This window comes from Puntigrus tetrazona, chromosome 24 (genome assembly GCF_018831695.1).
Source record: "Puntigrus tetrazona isolate hp1 chromosome 24, ASM1883169v1, whole genome shotgun sequence".
NCBI lineage: Eukaryota > Metazoa > Chordata > Actinopteri > Cypriniformes > Cyprinidae > Puntigrus > Puntigrus tetrazona.
The window spans coordinates 18,958,439-18,983,921 of NC_056722.1; the positions used below are offsets into that span (position 1 = coordinate 18,958,439).

At 35.1% G+C, this 25,483-nt stretch overlaps 1 long non-coding RNA gene across 2 annotated transcripts in view; it reads right to left on the reverse strand.

Moving 5' to 3' along the window:
* LOC122330063 overlaps positions 1-25,483 on the reverse strand; it is a 66,238-nt gene that overhangs the window by 27,102 nt on the left and 13,653 nt on the right. For both annotated transcript variants that reach the window (XR_006247974.1, XR_006247973.1), the window contains exon 2: positions 13,516-13,617. This is a non-coding gene — a long non-coding RNA (uncharacterized LOC122330063). The remainder of the gene's footprint in view (positions 1-13,515; positions 13,618-25,483) is intronic.

Below are 25,483 nucleotides of genomic sequence, written 5' to 3' on the forward strand. Positions count from 1 at the left end.
CGCCCGAGGCCTTCCACCCCGTACAGGCTCGGATCACACCAAACAGTTCATCTTTAAAGCACGTCGCATGGAGACTCCGCAGTCATACTGATACCCAGGCTAAAGGTGCGAGGCTCTAGCACGCCTTTCTATCCCAGCATGCTAAGCTCAGAAAGATATAGGCACTTAGATGAATACCCAGCAGCCACCTACGTTATAAATAATGGCTGAGACCCATATAAATACATTGTTAGCCTTATCTGAAAACAGAAAAATGGGTTTAATGAAACAAATGGACAACAAATGCATTTCCATCTCATTTTTTTTATATATATATATATATATATATATATATATATATATATATATATATATATATATATATATATATATATATATATATATATATATAGCATTTGTTGTGTAAAATTATGTTTAATTATAGTGTTTAATTATAAAGGACATTTCCATTAAACCTAAAACATAAAATATATGTAAAACACGTGAAAAAAATAAATACAAAAAAATCATTTTTAATAAATGCTTATTGTGCTCGATCTTTATTTTAAAAAAACATTTGTGCGACTTCTGGTAAATCTTTTTTTCCCCTAAACCCTTATCTATATCTTAACTATTAAGCCACTACTTCAATTTTAAATTGTTCAACCTGAAAAACAAAGCTAAAACACACTTTAACTACTTATTACTCTATGCTAATGTTAATTAATGAAAATACAGTTCTTCATCACTAATTTATGTTAGTTCACGGTGCATTAACTAATGTTAACAAACACAACTTGTGATTTTAATAATGAATTAGTAAATGCTGAAGTTAGCAGTAACTAAGATTAATAAATGCAGTAGAATTAGTGTTTATTTTTAGTTCATGTTAACTATCGTTGTTAACTAATGAACCTTATTGTAAAACATTTCAAATTATATTTAGAAATTATGGTAACAGTACAGTACGAAAACCCTCCTCTGTGAAATTTTTTATTTAAAACAGCATTCGAAACATAACCAACAATGACCTCACTGCCATATTTACATTTAAAATGCCGTTCCATCGTCCTTCTCACATCTATTTGTATGTCACATTGTGATTATAAAGGTACCTATAGCAAAGACGCCCAACAAGAAATAAAAGCCTGAAAGTTAACATTCTGCTTTTGCAGCCACACATGCACAGTTATGAATTTAGTTATGAATAAACAGTTTGAATAATACAGTGACTTGCATTGATTCTAAAGGTAGTATGAGGCAGTGCAGCACTGTTCATTTTGTTCTATCATTTCATAAGTCTTTGATTCCTCCTCTGCCTCTTGAATCATTTCCTCTCAGTTCTGTCTCTGGCCGCCCGGTCTTCAAAACAGTCTCCTCTCCCACAACCATCATAAATTAAAGACCAGCACTGGTCTTCACAGCAGCTGATGTAATTAAGCATGTCTTCTTCACACTTCTCCTACAAGGCTTCTCTTTGTTCTCCAACGGAGCATCTAAGCTTGCCTTTTAGTCATGAGCCATCTAAATGGGAGTGAATCTTATCCTTCATAAACGCTGTGACAAGCTCACCTTATTTTAACTATGTAAGATATGATAATATGAACCCTCTGTCAAAGGAACATCATACGGTTGCAGTTGTACTGAGTTTCATTTAAGATTTTTCTCTCTTCTAGCCATTTCTTGTGCATAACGCTCCTCATAAATCACACTGTTCATCACACAAACAAAATATCACTTCGAGGAAGATTTTCAAAAATGAAAAAAGAAGTGTTGTGTAAGTGTACTACTAGTGTTTTCACAGAAGGAAAAACCTAAATATGAATTCTTAATGCTGGAGGAAATACAGCTGACTAAAAAATATATATATTATTTATAACTTAATAATAATAATAATTCTAAAACAATGGCACACAAAAAAAGTGTACAATTTTAAGTAAACAAAATATTATATTTTATTAAATTAAAATAATTTGTGCACATACATTTTTAACACATTAACAAACATAATAAAAATAAAAGGATAATAATACAAAAGATATAAATAACATAATAATATACATCTAATTCCAAATAAAGAAATAAAATTATATGCACACCACTAACCCTACAGCAGTAATGTAAACACTGTAAAATTTTAAATAACAATAATAATGATAATAATAATAGTATGTTAACCATACACACAAATACAAATATATATATATATATATATATATATATATATATATATATATATATATATATATATATATATATATATATATATATATATATATATAGTGGTATGCGTGATCTGTTGTTCTGTCTGGTTTTGCTGCATTGCATTCTGAAAGTCATTGTCTTGTTAAAGGCTGGCCCTAAAGCACTTCTAATTTCCACGGTCTACCTATGCCTCCTATTGGCCTGTTTCATTCAGTCACCCTACACTGCATGCTGAGCTCAATCTAAGAGAGCAGAAAGACAGCGAGAAATAGAGGTGGGTGAGGGTGGGGGCAAGAGGAGGGAGATGAGGTTAAGAGAGAAAGAGAGAAAGAATGATATCTTATGAATGTTGACCACTGTCTCCTTACATAAATCTGCACATTAAGTACAATAAATGAGGCTTTTGCCGCTGAGGCCTGGAGAATGGAGTCTGATTCAGTAATGTCATTTAAAAGCATTCACATCAGAGGAGATGGCGGACCCAGATTAGGGAGCCCCAGTTATCATCAGGCTTGGTGTGTCACACAGAGTCCAGTGAATGATAGCTCCCAAACACACCAAAACATGATGAGACAAGCCACACTTAGGTTTTAAATTACCTTCACTTCAGCGTTTGTCTATTTCAAACTGAAATTTCTATGCCTTATGATTAAAGGGAACAAAGAGATGAGAAACCATTTACTATTAAATAAAATATGTATTTACACACATGGCTAAATAAGAACTGGGACGTCTCTAAGCTTGATTTAAAAAAATAATAAATGGACACTTTAATCCAAATCTTGCTTTTAAACGGTTACTTGTGAGCCTTTTTATACTGATGAAACAAACACAGTATTTTTTTATTAATTTGTATTGTAAAGTCTCTCGTTATTGTAATAAATAAAAAAAAAAAACCATATACCATATATATAATATGCATAAGAGACTTCTTCCAAAGCCAAAATAAAATCTTTTTTAATCAAACTTTTTAATGGTAAAACAATATTTAAAACAGTTGTGTTTAATATTGTTTGTTACTAATATTATTTGGTCAATAAATACACCTGAACTGTGTACTCTGCCTTTATTTAAAAAAATAAATAAATACAAAAAGATAAACATTATTAGATCTTATATTTTAGCTTCTGATCATTTCCACGCAGATGAGAGGCTTTCCTCTTTTATTGTACGCTTTTTTTCATCATCTAAAAGCTCCACATAGAATATGTGCATTTTATGTTGTAAAAGATACAAGGCTTCTCTAAGCTTCATACATGACCAGCGAGGACACTACATCAGTGTGAAATCACCAAATGCACGTGAATTCAACATTAGGGCCGAAACACCATGCATTAGTATAGTAATAAATATTGATGCATGCTAAGAATGACAGCATAAATGTGTGGAATCAGAGGGATTAGAATGTTTGAAGAAATGAAGCATGTAATGACGCTAGATTCACCTCCATTATTTTCAGCCTGCCACAATTCCTCCATTACTTTACTTAAGAGGCCACATCAAAGATGCAGCTGACGCCTTTGAAGCATGTATCGGAAACTGAACTCTCAATGGCCCCATTTTACAAAGCTTGACTCCGGGATCCCACCAAGTTCCAAGAAGCATATGACCCTCCCATTAGGCGGAACACAAAAAAAGGGTCAGGCACCATTTTTGGCATTTACAATACAAGAAACTTTTTTTTTAAAATTCCCCCACAAACCCCCGCACATTTCCATTGGTAATGAGTAAAGCGTTTGTGACTCTTTTGCAGGGGCGATAATTAATGTCCCTCTTTTCAAAGGGGGCTCATTTTAAATACTCATCTCTGCTAAATCCCTCATTCTGCACTGAACTGCTGCTTTTTTTTTTTTTTTTTTTTTTTTTTTTTAAAGAGTAATCCTGCTATTGTTGAACCTGAACAGAAGGTGAGAGCCAAGGAAGCACTGAAGTGGCAAGAGACAAAAAAATTGGGGAATCTGAGTCATCAGAAATCGAGACAGTGATCTATGCCACCGATTCGATTCCCTCTTGACACTCGGTCGCAGTGGGTCTTCGCTCGCCAGTTTAAGCTCAGACCGCATGCGGCGTGTGCCATCCGAACCAAACTAAAACTTAGAGGTTGATAAGCTAAAGTGTATTGGATTTGGTAAGAGTTAGTCGATTGTTTCTGGCCCCTGGGTGGTGGTTTATGGTAATGTTAGTATCAATACAAACAAAGGCCATACAGCTGTACAAAGCACATCAAGGAAATGAAAGACAAGGCTGCCTCTGTCAGTGCAGTGTACAATAAAAGAGGGATTTAAAGGCAGGTCGGCCGATCACTGGGGAGCAACAAAATGAATGAACTGTAGAAATGCTCCGAGTTGATCCTTTTCACTAGCGGTTTAGGGACTAGCTAATGGTTGGGATGGAAAATATACAACCCAGACACGTTCGGGCATCGCAAAGGTCAGGTAAGGGTGAAACCGAGGAGACGGAATGATAGGGATCCTGTCATAAAACGCAGTTATTGAGAAAATAAGTGATGAATTTCTGTAAGCCATTAGATAAAACATTTCTGATTAGGAAGCCGTCGTCGGCCATCAGGTGAGAAATTTATATAGGGGTCAAATCTGAAGTGCAATCAATACGCTGTTTGAATTATTTAATGACAATTAAATGAAGGACGGAGGGCTTCAAGGTGAGAACAACCATTTATGAAAGATATGTTGCAGATTAAAAAAAAAAAAAAAAAGTAGTAGTATACATCACACATGTACTGGAGGAACACAAAAATAGACTACATTTTTGTGGTAAATATCATATTGTATAAACAAAATAAATCACTTTGAAAGACATTAAATCTAGCATCAATTATGAAATTGAAAATAAACATCCTTGTGTTGACATTACAGTATTAAATTCTTAAGACCGGTCTGATGAAGAAACACAAAGAGATTGAGCACTTGATCCATTTGAAGGGTTTACGCCAAATCTCTATTATCCACAATAAACCCTTTCTTTTGTCATTTTAGAATGTCCTTTTTATTCAAATCTAGCAAAAAAAAAATGTATTTATGCTGATTGCTTAATCTGCATTGAAATTAAGATACTTACAATAACTACGAGCTTAAAAACCCTCAAGTGCTCAATAAAATCTCCTTTGAATTGCAAAGACTGGTGTTTTACTGTATTACTATTTTTCTACTTCCTTATATTACTTAAAAATACTAATCTTGTTTCATCTCCTTCTTTCTCATTCCACCTTTTTCTATAGTTCCGTCTCTCAAATTATACGCAAATTACACCTAAAAGCAATAAAAAGGTCATCTGAAATGGCTGTTTTTAAGATTGAATCGTGAATTTCAAGGACCTATGAACGCAAGCTGCCATTATGGTCCAATTCCCAGCTTATTTCCCCGATATACATCTCCTGACCTGTATTCAAAATTCATAGTTCCACAAGTGACAAGAGCATGTCTCGGACATCTGAGAAGTAAAGGCTTATTTCTAACCCGGTCTCCATGGCAACCCAGTGCTGACTAGTAGCTGGCAGGTTTTGATACTAAGAGAAAATGTTGTAGGTCTGGCTGTCTTTTTTGAACATAATATGTTCACATGTAAACTAGCTGGTAACTTAATTATTTAGAGATATAAATTAATAGAATAAAATCAGGATGTGCAAAATATATATATATATATATATATATATATATATATATATATATATATATATATAAATATATATATATAATTACAATTGTAAAAACATGTGAAGTAAATTACAATTGTAAAAATCCACTGTGGTAAATAAGTACAAACTGTTTTTCGAACACATTTATATAAAATGTATATTAACACATAAAAAACAATGTTATAACATATTTTATAATGATATTTTGGGGGGGGAAAGAAAAAAAAAATCAATAGACTTTGCTTGCTTTTGATACAAGCCATCATACTGAAATTCATAATTATTTACCAACCCAGTGTCCAGAAATTAGCATTTTGATTTATACTGACCCTGTTCAGGTTCAGGTCAATATCACTTCCATTTCCAAATCAATTCAGGAGATGCACTGAAAATGAAATGACTGCTGAATTCCCCTTTGGCCTCCATATAAATGTCCAAAAAAATTATCTGACTTCCCTTCTTGAATTTAATTTGGCTGCTTTTTGAATCAGCATACTTCTGACTGAATGCTATACAAGATAAATAACGCATATACATACATACACATAAGTTATAAAACATAAAACGTCTTTGCATGATTCACTTCAGCAAAATTAGAAAAATTATTTTGCTACTATTATTTGGACTGAAATTGACAAAACATAAATAAATAAAAAATGCAGGGGACAATAGATCGTAAGAATAATCCCTGCCCTGCCTCTTTGTAATGCACAAATTGTCAAAGCTGACCACTGGTACTTGTAAAAGCAATCTGGCAACCCTGTTTCATTTCTCCATCTTGCTCTTGCAATCCTCTAGCAGTATTAGCCGTACTAGGAAAGGTCACATGATAAATGACTGACAAACAATTCAAACCATATTAGCTTGTAGCTTTGTTATCAGCCGTCGGCAGAGATAACAGAAAAATGAAGCTTCTCCCGAATAATTCGGCAGTGTTTTTTTGCCTGCTCTGCAGTCTAAATCAGAGGGAGGGATAGAAAGGAGAGGAGGGAGAAAAAGAAGAAAAAAAAAAAAAAACAAGAATCTGGCGGTGGCTGTTTGTCTCAGCGCCTGACAGTGGGAGAGCAATAATACGCATTAATGATGGTGCGTGTGCAAGTCTATGCAGCCAGGAGCAGTCAGTCACATTGGCTCCCAGGAGGTGCCAGTGAGCCTGGGTACACTTACACACACAGACACATATACACACCTCCCCAAGGCCCCCAAGGTGAAGGTGACCACCGGCCGCCAGTCCCCTGTCTATCCTTTCAGTCAAATCAGAGTTTTCCAAAAGAATCCGACTGTTTAAGAATGGCACAGGCGTGTGGAGAAGCGGGAAGAAATTTGGAAATGGCAGTTCAGAAACAATCAAGGCGAATTTCAAACGGATTAGCCTGGGAGGTTCTGGGCACGAGTTAGATGCTATCTCAACTTTCCAACTGAAAGTCATCACACAGCCAGGAAAAATCAATCACGTCTCCTCCAGGATGAGAAAAGTAATATGAAAAACAAGTGCAATGGCTGCTGTCTGCGCAACACAAAACTGTTCTGCTCCGAAATGAATTGCCATAGATATTTCCTTCCCCGGCTTCCTGCTTTTTATTTGTGTTCCCCGTCAGCCTGTTCTCATTTCTCACTTGTACTTTTTGTAGTTTCGTGTGAAAAAAATTAAAAAAAACTGTTCCACTGAGAAAATTTGGTAGCTATAGTTAGCAGACTAATATTACGCAAGTTAATCTAATCATTACTTCCAGGCAACAAAGAAACAACAAAAGACGAAAGGCAAACAATTTCTACTGGGTGGAAAACAACTTTAAATAGCAAAATGACTGAACAAAAGGAGGCACTTACATTGTACTGCTTTTGATCTTTGTGAAAAAAGACTTTTTATACAATTTTATACAATTTATTTCTGTAGAATAAATTTATCAAAAGATAAAGATATTTATAATGTTGCAAAAGATATTTTAAATGAATGCCGTTTCTTTCTAACTTTCCGTTCAAAGAATTCTGAAAATAATCTTGTATTAGTGTATATCATTTTATGTATTTACAGACAGTAATTTTCTATCAGAGAACAATGAATTATGAATGAAAAATGTATACCAGTTTCCACAGAAAAGGTGTTTTTTTCGAATATTTTAAAAATGGCAGTATATTATAAAGATTTCTGATGCATAATGTCACACTGAAGACGGGAATGATGACTTCTGTAAATTCAGCTTTGCCATCACAGGAACAAATAATATTTTAAAATATATTATAATTGAAAAGAGTTTTATCACATTCTAAATATTTCACAATATCACAGTTTTAATGTTTTTTTGATCAAATGAAGGCAGACTTGGTTTGCATAAAATGCTTTTTTCAGAAACGTTTTTAAAAAAATTTTACTGACTCAAAAGTTTTGAGTGGTAGCCTATTATACAATACAGATATTCCTTCATATAACCGCATCATGGCAGATGATTCAAAACAACGTTTCTTGCACTGAAATTACTTGGTAGCAACTTTTCCATGTGTTTTCATTCCATCTTAAACCTGACAGCATCTTTAAACATGGATTTGAGTGTTAGCGGACCGGTTTGGGCGCTTTGGGTTATCCACTCCAGCTCATGGACATGACCTGAGTGGGAGAGGAAGAGATTATGGCAGAATGAGCGAGGGAGAGGGCGCTCGGGGCCCGAGCTCCCTCACATGAAGCTTTCATTACATGAAGGGCGATCCGCAGAGAAACCTGATTTACCATGGGACTGTGTTCCTGCACCAGAAAGCCAGTGCTCCTGTCAACCTCCATACCGTTATCTCTTACTGTAGATGGATGGAGAGAAAGAAAAAGAGAACCTAACAGTCCTTGTCAGAGCCCAAAACTGTCTTTAGCCCATGTACGGATTTGAAATAATTGCAGTTGTCATTAATGCCAAGAATCAGGCGGTGGCCTGCACTGGTGGAGCCTGGGCAGATGCTAACGAATCATGTGAAGCCATGCATACTTGACATTTATTACATAAAACAATAAGCAGCAAAAACCTCTTGCTGCATAATTACACCATTTAGACACGACCGGGATCAGACGTAATGAAAGAGACCTGCAGGAAAAAAGGAATTAGTTGCCATCTGCTTTCCTCGAGGGCCTGCCACCACCCCGGAGAGACCATCACGGATAATGTGAGACTTTAGGAGCTCTGCTTTAACTGGGGAATGACACTAATTCTGGCCAATGTTTATCTCCCCTCACTGAGCAGGACTCATAAAGATTTCATGTTACTCAAATGAGCCCTACAGTTTTCGCTCTGATCGTGCTATAGATAGATGTGCTATAGGCGCAGCAGGCATTACACATTCATCTTACCGCGTATGTTTTATGGAAATGTATTAAGACAATGCGTCTTCCTTTCATACTTATGGAAAGCTTAGTTTTACTCCACAGTGGTATTTTTAATTTAAATATTAGGCTAAAGTTTTAGTGACAGCAATTTTCATAAATCATGTAATAGTAAAATTCTCATTTGGTGGAACTTTACAGTCTAGGATTTAATAATAATAACAACAACAACAACAACAACAACAACAAAGATTTCAATTTGTATTCACACAATTATTATTATAATTAATATCATTGCATCAATCAGGTCACTTTAGTTTATAACAGTTTTCAACTTTTTTTTTTATTGTATCCACAACTCATGCATCTTTTTCTTTCAAAACTGGAAAATGTCATTAAAATATCAAATATAATTACCATCACTCAGAAACAAAATTAAAAAAAATCTTCACGCACACTGAAAATCAAGAAGGTCGATCAAGGCCATAATCAATACTTATTCCAGGTCATGATAAATGGTTTAACTTTTATTTTTTTGGACTTTTCATGTGAAAAAAAGTGAAGTGTGCCTATAATTGCACAATTACTGAAATATTACTTGTGGACTAATAATTATTTATTCATTACAGTCAACATGAAAATACTTTTATATATTATATTATATTTCTCTAACACATACCTAAAAAATATTCACAAATTATTGCACTGGATAACAATAACAGATCATGCAAGCCAAATAATTATTTTTTGACTAAAACAAAAAACCTGCTTCTAACAAAGACACTAATTATAACATAGTTCTTGTGTATTTTGCTTATATAACCTGCATGCTGTACTTAAAGGACAGGTCTTATTTTGGCTTTGTGCAGTTTTCTCCAGCCAAGAGCAGCAAAGGCATATATAAAGGCATTATTTTGGTGCGCTCCTGGCTACAGAGAATTAGAAAATATCAGACTGTCATTGTGATTTGATACTAGGATGAAAAATGTCAAAAGTGGAGATGACAAATCAGCCCAGTGAGGAGAAGTGGCTCTCAGACAGGGGATGTCATTTGTCATGATTGCCATTTGACTGCACTCCCAGTCCCCCTCCTCCACCGGCTTTTCTGCCTACAGATGAATGATACATTGATAGCCATTAATTCAAAATTATCCAAATTTGCCTAACTGCATCTAGCATGTGCGTGGAAATCAAATTTATCAATGCTTTCCTTTTGCTTTCTCCATTTTTTTTTTTTTCTTCCTTCCGCTCTCCTCTTCTGTGCCTTCCGCGAAGCCCGAACCTTTCGGTGGACAGACGGGGAATTAGATTTGCACTCTGCACAATACACACAGCCAGACCATCAAACCCTAAGCTTGGTGACATTTCCAAATGTTCATCTCCCCTCATTTCAATCGTCCATTTGGAATGAATAAAACGGCCAGGCGACTTGAAAGAATGGCAGCCCCCTGAGCTTCGCTGCATCTATGGCTCATATCTCCACCTCCTCCTCCTCCTCCTCCTCCTCGCATCCCCCCCCTTACGCCCCCACCCCGAGCCCAACCTTTAGGAAGCCGAGAGGCTTTGTTGGAGGGGGACACAGCTGAGCCTGCTTCACATCCAGAGCCCCCTGCATAATACTGGAGGTAATTAAGCCACAGCTTCAAGGTTGCATGGACACAAGACAATTCAGCCTAATGAAGTATCGATCGGCTGCAGCAGAAGTAAAACAAGTTGACATTCATTTAGAGGTACTAGTGAGAATATACCACAATGCCACGAATGACGTAAGGCTTCAATGGCACACAGTTTAATCATATGAAAACAATGTGGTCTAGACTACAATACCTCTTGTTGAGCTACTTTGTCAAATCAACAAACAGGACAGCGCACCGTATGTGTTGTCGTTAATAAAGGGTGTAAGGAAAAGAAAATAATTCATAATCAATTTCAGAGAAACCCCAGATCTATCAAAGAAACAACAGCTTTTAGGAATATCAAAACTCAGACTGATATCAGTCGTGCGGTATTAACCAAATTCACAATTATTCCGATAAGAAATGTCCTGAGAAACATACATGATTTGGTCTGTCACTTGATGTTCCTGAGAACGTGATATTATTGCTCCAATGAGGCCTGATCAAGGTTTGGTTCTACTAAAAAAAAAAAAAAGGTCTACATGTTCTGAGAAAACCTCTCATAGCAGAACCCCCCTTTTGTGACAACCAAATTTCATCTACAAATCTGACTCATTAAAGTAGTTTGATTGACAGATGTTATGATTCACAACATTTGCCCTAGTTCCATGACTGAAAGCCGTAGACTATGCCGGGCTAAACTAATGAGTCGATCTCTCAAGACCTTGGACTAGATCATCTCAGAGCAGCTTGAGAAGTCTGAGGATTTTGACTGGAATTGGAATGAGTTCAGGTCCATTAAAACAGAGCTCACAACATGATCCCCTTCGGTTCTCTGTGGATTCAAACAGGCATCTCCAATTTCAGTTTAATAGCACAGAATTAACATTTTAAAAAGGTCTTATTTCAGATGTTTAGCCCTTTTTCAGATCAAAAAGGGGTTTTGTTGCTTTTGTAGCTCAGTTTAGTTTGATTACATTAAAACCAGTTAATCAAGTACTTCAGTTGGCTGAAAATCAAGCTTTACAGGGACACAAAAATTAATGCAAGAATTGCATTTAACCTAAAATCTTTTCTGTGCAGTTTAATTTAATACTAAATTAAAAATGTATTCTTTGAATATCGTCTATAAAAACAACTACAGGCTAAATAAAAGCTCGTCTTTGCAAATGTGCTGAAACTTGAATTCTTTTTGGGGGGGTTTATATTAGAGAACATTACGAAGAGGATTATTTAACAGGAATTTTGGCGAAAGAAAATGTCCGACAGTCATCTAAACTACATCACCTGCTAACGAAATGCTGATAAGAAGCATAATTTACCGCAACTAATCAATTCATTTTATCCGAAATAAACACAGCTCTGCACTTTACATGAAATTCAAACCGAGCACTCAAAACACCCACATTTGCAGCTTATCAGCACAATCAAATGCAAACATCCGGGCGAGAGCAACATTTTTTCCTTAAGTAATTGTCAGTCTTTTAATGGAGTCCACAAATGTCAGTTGCCAATATGTTTTAGCATTAAATGCAGCAGGAAGGATCCAGAAAGGTGGGCTATTCGGCAGAACACAACGCATTGTTAAACAGCCTCAATTATGCCAAATAGCCAGGTTTAGACGCATATTTGCATTGTGTAATATCTACAATCAATGCAGACATGAAAGTCAATTTGACTCGGCCTCATAGGGTGAAACTCACAGTAAGTGAAAACCACTAGCGCTTTACATAAAAAGTACAGTGAGTTCCATTTGTCAGTGGCACGGTTCAAATATTTTGACATACTTTATGATAATAGCTGCACAAACCGGCTAACAAATCACCAATCATGTGCAAACAGAAAAAAGGGGAAAATGCACCGGTTGGATGTTTTATCTTAATGTTGTGCTTTAAATTCGTTCCACTGCCAAAAAGATCACACTGATGCATTACTGTATCGTTGTCAGAAAATGACAGTCAAGTGCCACGGTGCGTTAACATTAGCGCAAGGCCTTAAAGACATTTACACAAAACACGCTAAAAAACATTCCACCCACAGAAGTTGAATACTGTATATAAAGTCCACGTAGCATTTGGAGTGAAGGTGAGAGATGCTGAAAGTGCAGGTCAGGTGACATGATAAACAGAGAACTGAACATGTACTCAAATCTCTAATCTTTTTTTTACTCTCTCTAGGCACTCATCGCTCATGGCATAGACTGCAAAGATTATATAACATAACATAACTACACACCGCATTAAGGATTCAGGTAGAAACCCCTAAAGGCAAAAGCTTGCTCTAAAAAGATTTTTTATACACATTTATGTGGATATGAATTCAAAATTTGCTAGCCTACAAAAACAGAAACTCTTTCGGAGCTGAAATAAAACATCGGTCATTCGGTTGCACAGACTAATTAATAAGTCAGATTGTAAATTATAAACCATCTAAACATATTTGATTTCACTTTGTACTCTGAAAACTTTTCTTTTGACACTTTTTGATAGCTTATAGCGATCATAAATCACATAAATTATAAATCAGAGATTGTTTTGACACACATGGAGAAAAAAAGAAACCGCTGTCCAGTTTATGAAAGAAGTCAGCATAAATAAAAAATGTTCTCATGGGCAATCATAAATATGGAGAAGTGAGGTGTGAAAATGAATATCTAGTCACCGCAAAAAAAGAAAGGAGAAAAAAAAAAATAGGGCGCATTGTGCAGGGCAGCTCTCTGCTTGTCTTACTGTGAGTTGTTTGGTTTCTTTTCTTACCTGTCACAGACGCAGATGAGTCAGGCCACTTCCTCAGAGGATTCTGCTGCTGCTGCTGAAGACACGCGGACCATCCACAGAAACCACGCTGTGTATACTTCACTGAAATACATATACATCAGATAATATTTGCGTCAAAACATCCGCGACTTTAACTTTTGTCACAGCAAGCAAAACGCACAATGATCACTGCATAAATTCGCATTTATCGGATCTTGAACAACTCGATTCCTGTTCAAATTTGTACGCAGAAAAATCTGGTGATGAAATAATTTCCACTATACTATACACTATAACAATAAACACAATTAAAAATAACCAAACAAAAAGACTACACATACTGATTAGTTTCTGATGGCAAAATAATCTAAAGTGAATAAAAAAAAAAACACAATATAACAAAACTTGAATAGTTTCTGATAGCAAAATCTTCTTGAGTTGTTAAAAATGTTTTCATTAATGAAATAAAAAAAAAAATTATTTCCATATGCCATTGATTTATTATGAATTTCATATGTAAAAAAAAAAAAGATTAAACAAAAATAAATAACATACAACCACTTTCGTTTTTGTTATCGTTAAGCTTTAAGCGTTAATAAAACAATAATATTTTGATAATGTTAATTACAATTGTATTTTGGTAATAATAAAACAGGCTAATATGAAAAACAAACATTCTTTTTTATAATAATATGATAATACTTGCTACAAAACATAGGCAAGTTCAATTGGATCGTGCACAGATTATAAATCTATGAATGCATGTCTACATAAAAAATGTTCAACGCTGAAAAAAGGTGAATAAAAATTATTTATGAAGAAATTATTATTAAATTATAATTAATTTCTCAAACTCTTGGAAGGCCAACACACTACACAAAGAGTTAAAAGTTTCTCTTTAGCTAAACTGCAATGTCAATTTATGTCAAAAGTAGGCCAGGAACTATCAATCTAATCCTCATCACTACCCAATCTGCTGTATATGAATAGTGCATGATTAATTCTTCAGTATTAATCATGTACTTTGTTCATATAAAACAAAGCTTAAGCTCTATTTGCAAAGATATTTGACCTTGTGAAAGAGTTAAGACATTACAGCTTGGATTTAAAATGCATCTAAAGATTAAAACTGCTGGTTGACTATTAGAGAGGATTATAGATGAAGGAAAATTATTTTTCATTTTGATGCAAAACTGATTTTGAAGTAAAAAAAAAAAAATAAGGAGCAGGTGGTACATTATATATTTTGATAGCAAATAAGGTTACGCAGAAGATGTGTGATATCTATATCGCTCGCCTCCCTTCAATCAGAGCAGCAAAATTAAAGTAATACCTTGCACGAGCAACAAGATTTGTTGTGAATATATGCTTCAGTGCTTCAGGCTATCTGCTACTTCAGAAATACAGCACGGCTTTGATCTTTACTCATTGAAATGAAAAAATCCTTTATGACTATCAAGTAAGTCTCACTTCTTTTTTTCTTACAGTGAATCTTGTTTACCAGAACAGGAGTGCGTGTTTATAGGTGAATGGAAATTACTCAAGAGACACCAAGAAGTTTCGGCTCGGCCAAAAATGCATATTTTCGCCATTCAAGTGCTTTGAAATGCAACCAAGGTCACTGTCAAAGAAATCCATTTTAGTATTCACACTACCTGAAGCATGTCAGTCTTTTTTTCTCTTTTGAAATCAAAGGTGCACTGGGTACAAGACTACTTGCAACTCTTAATCTCACATATAGAGCTTGCTCAATAAAGCAAAAAAGGGTAGGCAATGACTTTACTCTATACCAGGACACTAAACTATAACAAGAAAATGGGCTATTCATTTCTATAATTTGATTAACGGAATTCACTCTATGTATACAGAACAACAGAGAATTCATTCTAAAAGACTCCTTTTGCTGCCACCCATATAGTGAGGTCCAAAATTCAGAGATTGCATTGTGTTTAAATAAAGTTTATTATTATTATTATTATTCAAATTTTAAATATGAGGTTACATAAAAACAGTAAATTATAGGTTGACAATCAAATAAGTACATTTGTAATATTGATTGTGATACGAACAAAACAACTGTGTTTGACAAAAAAATAATCATCAGGTTTTACACAAACATAAATATTACATTATTTTTTTTCGTTATAAGTAATATTTAAAAAATATACATTTATAAAACAGAAGCTATAGTAGTATAAAGCTTTCCTAAGCCACAAGAGCCCGCTAGGTGACTGTCCACTGAGGGAAAAAGGTTTAACAATATTTTTATTCTATTACATTAAAATAATCTAAGAGTTTATGATGTTTTTAAATCTCTCTTTCACACAACACAAAAGAGGTTAATAGTTCAACAGGTCACATTTCTGATCTCTGCCAATGAATATAAAGTATTGTATTTATTTAGTAAATTGATGGATTTCAATTTTGTGATGATAGTATGTGCAGCTGTAAACATATCTAATTTAAAGCAAAGCACTGGGATGCTTTTTTTTATATATATACACACGAAGGTCCTGAGATCTTTTTACTTGATTAAATCTGAGCTCCTAATCCTTCATAAGAGACGATGTTGGTCATATTTTTGGCATCTGTTGAACTCCACTATTGTTGTTTATTTTATCCACTCAAACAACATATTGCTCTTGCTTGCCAAACATTTCAATATGATAGTCTATAGAAAAATCTGCCATTGACTTATTATGGTTTGTTTTTTGGGATATAATATAATACAATACAGTATATAAAAAATAAACAAGAAGCATCTGAATGTGTCCTTACTTTATAATGAACTGTTTTAATATAGTAATATAATAATAAAATTGTTTAAGTAAAAATAACATATTTACCATTTATTATGTTTTTTTATGTGTACTACGAGTATTATCGTATAATGAAATAAATGAATGAAAAACAGTAAAAATAAACAACATAACATAACTTGATTAGTTTCTGATTGGAAAAGCTTTTAAAGCCATTAATACTCTAAGGTTAAAGTCTTCAGATGTTGTGGGTGCATTTTAATGTCTATGCTTTTAAAAGGGGATGGGCAGATGAGAGTTGTAATCCTCTCTCTTCTGGCCTCAGAGGCCTGTTTTGACTCCATGCATCAACAACAAATGTTGACCTTGCTGTTCAAAACTCAAGGCCTTAAAGGTATATGCAAACAGCAACATGGACACCTCAAAAGAGGACCGGCTTTTGATGTTGAGGGCCCCCGTTTTCAAAGCAAACTGGAGATACCCATAGGCTCAAATTCCATCAAACAGTTTTTCATATATGTAGCTTGTAGGTGTTTATAATTACAAACAAGCGGCATCATGATTAAAACATTGCGAGAGGATCAGAGGCCAGGGAAGACGTAATAAAAAAAAGAAACACAAGAGGAAGGACAGGTCTGTTTAGATATTCTTAAAATCAGATGCACAAAAAAATAAACATTCACCTCTTCAAGAGACTAAACATGAACCTGAACGCCCGAAACAATTAATTAAAAACATTTTAACCGGTTTCCACCAGATTCTGCCCGGGTATCGCGTGAATGACACCCTGAAATGGTAATAATGTCAGTCGGTTTAAAAGGAAGAAGGAAACTTGGGAATAGTCCCATCATCATCTGTCGGCCAGAGATTTTGTTCTGCAGAAGTCACAGGCACAGTCAAATGGTCAAGGGCTGTCGTGTAGAGATTAATGAGAAAGCTCTAGGCATTCTGTGAGGTCAATGTAATGGGAGAAATGGGGGTGTGAAAAAGAGCCCTCCAGGACCCCCCCCCACAAAAAAAAAAAACATTTGAACATGCATTCACTCTAAATGAGAGGACTGATTGGTCTTGAATATGCTCGATCTGACATTGAGTAATTAAGAGAAATTATGTGGTAAGGATTGTTTCCATAATGTCTTCGGGGGGCTCTGTAATGAAGCCTGATGTAATCCAAACCGCTTTCAAATGGCCTGTGACAAATAAAGACTGATGTTACGGCGTGGCAGTTTGAGTGCATTGTGAACTGTTGTCTTCATGATGTAATCACGGACTGAGGATGCTTTTAATTACCAGCTAAATATTTACATTAGCAATTAAGCTAATTAACGTAAACACCATCGGTCACACTCGATGTGCTGACGTGAATTGCGATAACTGTTTTCTCTCTCAACAGCGCGATGGCCCTTTTGCGTGATGCATAAACCTGGCTATCGAGAATATAAATAAACCTGACCGTTTCTATCTTTCTTTTCTTCTACTGTCATGTCCAATATGGCATTACAGAGAGAGACCTTCACTAGTCTCTTTAGTGCTGATCTCTCTTGATCCCGATGTGTGGTCTAAATGAAAACTCAAACAGATCCATTCTCTCAAGTTCCCTCACAGATGTGAGGATCAATACAGGGACATGTGGGTATCGATCAGCGTAAATGGTAGCAACACTCACAAATTTGCCAAAACAAGACCTTTTTTTTCCAGAGGTCCGAGGCCAGCACCACGCGTGCTGTAATGTTTTTACGATGTCTATGGATTTTATTGAGGTAGATTACATAGAATTATGTTGTTCAACTTACAACCAGGACTCTCAGGATGGCGAACCTTTTGCTGAGCTTATCGGCGCAGCTCTTGAGGATGGCTTCTCAGACTGCAATTTAAATGCAGTGTTGCAAAATTTGATAAGCAATAAATGACATAAAAAATACATATCTGTTCACTTGATATTTTCACAAATGTACCGATAACACCTTTGGTATAATAAATGAACAAACAATTAACTACAAATACACAAACTATACACAAAATATTAACATTATTAGAATTATTATCCTACTTACAATCTTTTTTACATTTATCAATAAGACAATATTTACCATTTAACAATTAATTTTTGCATTTAAATTACTTTCCATTATCCTAATGCTTACTTGATCTTTAAAACATACTGTATAATAATATAATAATATAATAATATATAATAATGCATAACTAAAATCATGTTAAACATAATCTCAGAATGAACACCAGCAAGTTAAAATGAAGGCAGTTGATTTTGATGATTATGTAATCATCAAAAAAATTATAACCCAAAAAAAAAAAAAAAACGTGACGTAAATCTAAATGCACCAAACATGTTGTCATTTTGATCCCAAAGACAAGCCGCCTCTGATAGGAGTGTCAAATCCTAATGTCAACAGGCACGCTGACAGCACGGTCTGCCGCTGTGTTAATAAACACACACTTTCATTTGCGCCCGTCATACCAATAAGGCTCTTGAGATCAGATGGAAATTGCTCTTGTCTTTCACAAAGTCCATTGCGTTTTCTGGAGGGACAAGCCAAGAGGCCAAGATGTGCAGTGGAGTGTGTCGAGTTGTTCAGGGGGTGGCGATGTCCCCAGCTTTACAACAAAGGCATGTTAAATCATTTAATTGTTCCCTAAAAGCATAAAGTGTAATTAGCATAGACATAATTGCTCTGCCTTGCGGCGTGGGGCAATTGACATCTAGGCAAGATGTTAATTGTCGTAATTGCCATTGTAACATTCCTGAATGCATGTTATGCAAATGATGTGCAAAAAAAGAAAGTTCATTCACAGCATTTGGTCATTTTAACGCCGGTGTTAATTGGACATATGTTTGTTTAAGAACACATGGCAGGACACCAGTGGCTAATATCAAACGGCCTAAAATTAACACTCGCCAAGTGTAAAGCCAAAAAAAAAGGTACATTCTGAAAATGCAATATGGTTTAGCGCCAGGTTATCAGATCGGACTGCATTGTAATTATAAAAAAACTACATAAAATGTTTGGTGGATTCATTATTCACCTTGTTAATCGTGCTCTGGTTTACTAGATAAAAAAAGAGAAGGCATGAGATCTAAGATATACATGAGTAAAAAATAATTATCAACAATTCCAGTACTTTTTAAAATTGGTTCCAGCTGTTAATTATTGATATTTTTGCACCCGACAAGCCGAAATGATCCTGGATTGCGTTATAAGCTGATATATATCATTAGTAGAAAGTTTATGTTGAGTAAGCCCGTCGATGGAGAAGCACGGGGACAACACGCATCCATGCTTTGCATTTTATGCAAGACAAAACAATTGATTTTTGCAAATCATTTTAAATACATCAGCAGTCCTTTTACCTGGTTTTCCCAACAGACCCCTAGTGTTGAGTGGAACCATGGTATGTCTTTAGCAATAATGCAAAATCAATGAGCAGAAACAGAGCTATCATCTCCTTAAACGCAAACTGCTATTTCACTGATTTCTAATTAAATTGACAGTGAGTCCAAACAAACAGGCCTCCTCGCTGCACAGATAATACAATACTCTTGGTTTTAAAGACCAAATAATGTGGCTGACTTCAGAGTAACAAAATTATACAATTTCGCTTTCTCGACGCTGAATGAAAACACATCGATCTGTAAACATACTCCTTTGATCGTTCTAAACGCTCAACAAAGCCTAGTGTCTTGAAATAGATATTTGTATGGTAATTCTTCCATTTATCTTTGAGATGCGGTGGGGAGATGAGAAGCCCTCTTCTATTTGCAGTTCCATTAATCTTTTGAAGTCTTAAATGCGTAATCCAATGAAAGACAAAGCTGAAATCCAGAGCCAGTCGTACCGGATTAAATATTTATAGTGGATGCCTTTCTCTGTTCCTACACCAACAACTTCTACGCTTGTTGCTCTTTGCTATGAAGTGAGCTAAGGCACTTGTGAGCTCGCTGGCCCATAACAGGGAGGACAGCGCAATCAGAAAAGTACCAGAATCAACATGAAATAGCTAACAATTACTGGCATTTTTCCCCCTTTTTTTACATGGGCAGGAGGAAACGAGGAGCGTATAAATCAAGCCATTCTGCTAGAACACTTGCTCTAGGTGGAGGGCGCAGGAAAGTAACTGTGCTGTTAAATGATTATGTACTCATTCTAGTTCTGTCACTTTGTGTTTACACCACTGTCAATGACATGCCAATCAAGACCTTTATAAGACCTAATTCACACAGCAAAGGCCAGTGCTTTTAGGGAATCTTCCAGTCGTCGCCAATGAGTATTTAACATCATGTCTGCTTAGATCTTTGCTTAACGGGAGAGACAGGAACTTGCCTCAAAACGGATGTCACTGTTCTCTAGTCTCTAGTCTGGAGTCACTAGTCTCTATTCAATAAACAAGTTAATGCAGTCAAGCGATTTAACAAAACCTTAACTGAATGAATCTTAATTTGCTGATTAATTTCATGCAAGTTTTGCAAAAATAATAATAATAATAATAAATAATAATTTTCTTTTTCCAATGCTTGAAAAAATATTTACAGATGATTCATTTGTTTATATTTAGATTTGTAAAAAGATATTACATTAATTATTCATTACTAAATCAATTACATTATGAAAAGCAATTAATAAATTAATTTGTGTGTAATAAATGAATAAAATAAAATTGAAATGAACTAAATAAAAGGAAAAAAATAGAAATTAAATCAAACAAATCAAAAAGTAAAGTTTTGTAAGTAATTCTAAATTTTTGCTGCTTGAATGTGCTTTGTTTCAGTAAAAATATAAATAGACCCCAAAAAGGAGTCTCCTGTGTTGATTTGGGATCTGGCTTTGTTTTCTGGATGCCGGTCCCTGCACTTATAGACCTGCCATAAGGGATTTAAAAGATTCCCTGAATCTGGCTCTTTTCAACAGTAAATCCTGGTATTATACTCCTCCAGGCTTTGACTGTTTTACAGCAGCATTTAAATAAGTGAGCATAGGGGAAAATATGTCAAAGGTCTGTAACAGATGTCCAGTGGTCTTTCCGTTCTCCCTTTGGCTAATTTAGCACTATATTGAGCCTTCAAGGGAGGATTGATGGTCCTGAAGGTGTCCCCCCACCCCCACCCTAACATGAGCAAGTCTCAGGAGGGAGCAGCTACAACTTCCAACACTTTATTATTGGACAATTTGGAGTCTTCTTTCAGTTGGGTGACATGGCTTAGGAGATGTCACAGACTGCCCAATCAATACTGGAAGCTTAGCTAGCTGAAGTGTCTACCACCGCAGTGGCAGCAGCTGTGGCCGAACACACTGCTGACCTGTTTACGGGATGGTAATTACTTCGGAAGTGCCCAGCTTTTGGCTCTCACTGACCAGAGCGCATTAATGAAAGGAAAAAAAAAAAAGAGCACAAGGCCTGAGCAATCAATCCATCCGTGAGCTTGACCACTGCATTTTAAATGATGGGGTCACCGATGATTAAAGCTAGACAATGAAAGGTGTAAAAAAAAAAAAAAAGAAATTTAATTACAAAATCTATCCGTCACTCCCTTCGCTCACGCCGCATGTGACTGATGCCGAAAACATGCTCACTTGACAACAGTCATTTTCGGTCTCCCTCCAGTCAATGACGATTTTTGCAAAAGATTGAGGTTAATATTTGTAAGCGAAACAATTGCTTTGCTGTAACGATTGCACTTGACTGAGATTTGAAAACAAAACAAAATCTCCCACCCACAGAATTTCTCTGTGAATCGACGAGCACTAACTCCTGACATTTCTTGGCTTATTTCCTCTGAATGAGGAGCAGGAACAGACAGAAGCTGCGCGTCGGGCTGCGGTTGCCTGTGGCTCGATCTACTTGACTTGTGGTGCAACAAAGCGCTCAGCATGTAGGCAATCCAAAGCCCAGTAGCTGGCAAATGTATTGATCCTATGGATTTCCTCCAAAAGTAGTGATAATGATATATCATGGCCAGATTTGGATGAACAAACTGTTGGAGAAGTGTGAAACCAATTTAAGGACATAAAGACCATGACTTCCATTTGCAATGCTTCAAACAACAAAGGACAAAGGGAGAAAAATCTATGGAGACCTTTAAAGGCCTTTACAAAAGGCTTCATTTGTCTAGAGATGGTTGTTAAATTCCTAACTGGCACGTATATTTTTAAAAACTTTTTAGAGCAGTAATCATAAACTTACTACAGAAAGTATGAAAATGGCAATATAGCTTGAACCAGAATAAACATGCCAATGCATTCACAACATAAATATGTATATACATTTAATTTTTTGAGCTTTTTAGTGGCTTTCGAAATGCCACTTATGCTCAGCAATTTTGCTTCATATTTTTAATTATAAATACAGTAAAGGCTAAAATATTGTTTTTTAAAAACTGTTTATATTTAAAAACTTATTTTTTTCCTGTGAAGGCAAACATGATTTGGACCTCTAAGAATATTTTATATAAATCAATGTTAAATAGTGATTTCTTTTTTTATTAATAGAAATTTAGATGAAGAACAGATAAATGAAAAACTTAAAAGAAAAATATTATTTTATGTTTTAATGTTAATGTTATGTTTTTACTGTCAATTGAGCAACTTAATGCATCCTTGAATAACAGTATTTCTTTGTTTAAAAATCTTACTGAATGGTAGTCCATATACACAATTTGTAAGCTTAAGTAAAAGCCAGCATTTTAGCATCAAGGCAACAAGGTGTGTGTTAACTAATAAACGTGCTGCAAATGTATATAGATTGTATGTAAATTAAGTTGGTGTCTTGCTTGCAGGGCAAAAGATCACTAATTTTATTTCGCTCATTTTCATACTTTCAAAGTGACGGTTAAGAAAACTTTAAAAATCCATACTTCATCACAGTTTAAAGAAATCTGTATAGTTCCACAGCAGTTCCCCTGCATACTGCACATGGATTAAAGTTATGGGAGGACAGAAAGACAACTTATGTGTTTTCTATTATATTCTCGGAAATCTGGTCATAATCCTGCATGTTAAATATCAGACACTTTCATTTTTCATCCTGAATCAATGCATCTGTGCTTTAAGCTTCTTAGTATGCTGAAGAATTGGATTTCTGTGAAAACATTACATATACAGGTTTGTATTAAAATCTATAATTTATATTCCATTTTCACCTGATTAAAATGTAACGTCTGATTATGGGAACCCTTTGCAATCTTTCTGACATCATGGAAAAACGTTCATTTTAATCTCTGCAACATTTTAATTACTAGGTCAATTCTGACTTGAAGGGGAAAACTAATCTTTTTCACAAAACAAATTATTGTTGCAACTCAAGGAGGAAAAAATAGACAAAACGCTATTTAAAATTAAGATTTATTTCAGGGGTTTTTTTCCATCTGCTCTGAATTGTTTCATGTAAATGACAAAAAGAAAAAAAAAAAACACATGCTTGCTATGCCACATTCGGTTTTTCAATAAATGTACGGTACAAAATAATATTTAAACCAACTGATAGTTTTGTAAAAAAAAAAAAAAAAAAAAAAAGTCTAGGCTTCAGTTAAAATCTGATGCACTTTCCTTTAACATGCAGCGACCACTAAATAAAATACATTGAAACATAAACTTGAATCTTTCTGGTTCAGGCTACCTTTAAATCAGCCTTTTCTTGGTAAATGAAAATAGGCAGCATTTATGTCAGTTTGCTTCTCTTTGCTCTGGACACCTTGTTTGATGGCAGTTGTAATTTTGCATGATTTTTTCCCCCTCTTTCCCCTTATATAAATTCTGAAAGGAAACTCGCAGTCTTTTGTAGTTATGCTTTAAATTCAAGCGCTCGCCAGCATGCTGAGTGTTCATTTTGGAACTGTGATGGCCAAATCAAGATAACAACATGTCTCTCCAGACAAAATGACCACAGCATGATGCTGCCAGCTGAAATTAATTCCGCAGTTGACTCGAGGGGGGATTCAGAAGCAGTGTCTGCCGCACCTACTGTACAAGTCTTGAATATTTAGGGAGCCTTATCTTTTACATGCTGTTCTCAATTCACTCTCCCAGCATTTACTGATGAAAATGTACATCAAGCAAAATATTTTCGTTGAGGTCCTCATGGTGCCATTAAGAAAATGGTGGTGCTTCGGTCCTACGAAAAGGTAAATTTGTGGGAGCTGTTCTCCGTGGCTGCCTTTGTGCTCCAGAGGCAATTCTGGAGAGGTCAGAATAAAATAATTGTTCCTGCCTATGCGACCTGACATCTAAGATTTTGGGGAGCAGATTCAAAGCGCACCGTTCTGATTGAATGTGTACTCTTGCTTTTCATGTTTGGAAGATAAAAATAAAACGCGCGCACCCCTATTGCTCAGTATGAATACAATATTCCAATATATTTAGCATGAATCACATGCAAAATTTTCATTGCAAAAATATTTTTTTTAGAATAAAACTTTTCATCCAACTACATAAGACTACAGAAATTAGTCATGCATTTCATATCAAGATAAAACTTTTTCATTCAATGTGGACCAAAACGTAGCCTATTTATTATTATTATTGCAAAAAAATTTAATTACATATTTTGGACTACTTGTGATTTAGCAGCTACTTGTGATAACAGCTAATAATGTAATATAAATAATACAAGATGCAAATCTTCATAACCAGGAGGACCAGCCAAGTCTAGATCAAGCTCGTGGGATCTTGGCTTTGTCAGTCATGTGGAAATATGGCGCTTTCTAGGTCAGGTCAAAATTCTGACATTTCCATTAAACGGAGATGTTAATGTTTGGAATATTGCCAAAGTGATTTCGCAGACTGATCAGTATCATACTCGACATACATGTAGGAGACAGTTCATAAATATATCTAACACTAGATTAACAGTCAGGAACTGGCCAGAAGCCATTTCAAATAAATGCAGTATAAGGAAGAAAATTATTTATTCACTTTTTATCGCCATGCCATCATCAAGGCTTTTTTCATGGCAATCTCTGAATAAATTATATAAGGTATATAATTAACAAAATGGTTATAAAAGATTTCCGATGGACACTAGACAAATATTCTAAAATGCATTTAGGTGATACATTTTTAAATAAATCTGTCAAATAAATTTGAATAAAACCACTGTCCAACTATATTAAAAACAATACAATTAAATAAAATATGCTTTGCAAGCAGGGCATAATGGGTGTTTATAAGGGAGAAAAAGACGTTTATAATAATACTAAT